Source organism: Acinonyx jubatus, chromosome B2 (genome assembly GCF_027475565.1).
Source record: "Acinonyx jubatus isolate Ajub_Pintada_27869175 chromosome B2, VMU_Ajub_asm_v1.0, whole genome shotgun sequence".
In the NCBI taxonomy this organism is placed as follows: Eukaryota; Metazoa; Chordata; class Mammalia; order Carnivora; family Felidae; genus Acinonyx; species Acinonyx jubatus.
This window is the reverse complement of record NC_069385.1, coordinates 146,311,898-146,314,084: the sequence shown is the minus strand read 5'-3', so window position 1 is coordinate 146,314,084 and position 2,187 is coordinate 146,311,898. Positions and strand designations below refer to the sequence as shown.

General features: G+C 42.1%; 1 pseudogene; it reads left to right on the top strand.

The window, feature by feature from the left end:
• Positions 1-994: 994 nt before the first annotated feature.
• Positions 995-1,965, top strand: LOC106988054 (peptidyl-prolyl cis-trans isomerase A-like; annotated as a pseudogene).
• The last annotated feature ends 222 nt before the right edge of the window (positions 1,966-2,187 follow it).

The window sequence follows — 2,187 nt, the reverse complement described above, 5'->3', positions numbered from 1 at the left end:
GCACGCCCAGAATTTTGTTATTTTGATAAAAACACTTACGTGATACATAGCATCTTCAGTCAGCAGCAGTAGTCTCCAGGCATATGAATATGCTCAAAGAATTTCCATAGTCCAGGCATTTTAAGTTTTATTTTCACTGAGGTAAAATATACATAAAGAAAACCACATATAGCTTACTTATATAGCCCAATGAATCTTTACAAACTGTACATGTCTATAAAACCACCCCCCAGACGAAAGTGTAAAACATTACCAGACATAAGCCAGGAGTGTCTCCCATTTCTCCATTCTACTTGCTCCTAGAGAACTGACTGTCCTGACTGAACAGCACAGATTAGTTTTTCAGTCCGCTGCCTGATGGCCCTCATTCTTCTTCCCTTCCAGCCATGCTCTCATCTAACTTCTTTCAGTGGGAAAATGTACAACCAGCCCCTCTTCTGTATCTCTCATGTTTCCGGCACTGCTACCAAAATCAATTTTGAGATTTAGATTATTTGATTTGAAAACAGTAAACTAGTGGAAGGGGAGATGGGCAGGATTCTGTGATGAGTCCCATGATTCTTTTCTCTCTGGTGTGCAGACCTGGTGTAATCCTCTTTCCTAGAATATGGGCAAGACCTCTGGATATGGTGGGATTTCACTACTGTGGGGAAGGAAAAATTCTTCCTCTACCCTTCAAGGTCTTCCAGTTGGCTTAAGAGTTAAGTTGACGTGAGACAGATTAATAGGAGAAACCAACCACAGTTATTACATGTGCCTGGACTACCAATAATAAAATTTAAGACCTAAAGAAATGACCAAGGCAGGCAGTGTTTATACTTTTTAGACAAAGAAATAATACATTTTTGAGTAATTGACAGGATAAAGAAAACAGATGTTTGAGAACTTTACTTAGTAAGGACTTCTAAGTGGAATTTGGGCTGAGATAGTAGATTAGTAAAAACGTAACAGCTTTCTCTGCCATTTATACAGCTTTCTCCACTCTTAAATTTTCCATCTCTGGTGACAAGAATTTCTTTTTACTTCTTAGTATATGGTGGGTATCTTTCATATGAAAGATTTATTTCCTGCTTTCAGGGAGAGAGCAGAAGGTCTGAGGCCTATGCACTGTCTGTTTCTCTAATAGCTTTAATTCAAAATAATCAGTCTGCCATTGTGGTACATTTTGGGACAACCTGGCCTTGGCTCCTACACTACCATGATTGAATTATATTATATGACAAAATGGAAGTGATTTTTTTCAGATGTAGTTAAGGTCCCTAATCAATTGGCTTTGAGTTAATAATAAAAAACGAGAGATCAAGCCTTGCAGATGCTACCACCTTGGAGCCATCTGTGTGGCCCAGCCCATGGTCAACTCCACTGTGTTCTTCAACATCACCCCGGACAGCAAGCCATTTGGCCATATCTCCTTTGAGCTGTTTACAGACAAAGTTCCAAAGACAATGGAAAATTGTTGTGTTCTGTGCACTGGGGAGAATGGACTTGGTCATAAAGTTTCCTGCTTTCATAGGATTAATTGGGGATTAATGTGCCAAGGTGGTGACTTCACACGCTATAATGGCACTGGCAGCAAGCCCACTTATGGGGAGAAACTTGATGAGAATGTCATCCTGAAGCATAGGGATCCTGGCATCTCATCCATGGTCCACTGGACCCAACACGAATGGTTCCCAGGTTTCGTCTGCGCTGCCAGCACTGAGTGTGATGGTGAGCAGGTGGTCTTTGGCAAGATGAAAGAGGGCACGAATGTTGTGGAAGCCAGGGAACACTTTGGGTCCAGCATTGGCAAGAGCAGCAAGATCACCGTTGTCGACTGCGGACAAATCTAGTGCATTTGACTCGCATTGTATCTAAACTGCCAGACTGTTCCTTCTGTCGCTCAGGGGAGCAGTCCTTCACCCCCATCTGCTCAAAATATCCTACAATCTTTGTGCTCTGGCTGCAGTTCTATGGGGCCCCTAGTTTCCTGATTCCCCTCCAAGTCTAGCTGGATTGCAGAGCTACGTTTATGATTACAAAATAAAAACTAAACAACAACAACAAAAGAGAGAGTGACAGATTATCCTGGGTGAGTCTGACCTAATCAGGTGAGCCTTTTGGAAGAGGGTCCAAAAGAGACATATTCAGAGTAGGAGAGGCTCTCCTGCTAGCTTTGAAGAAGTAAACAGATATGATGTGAATGGC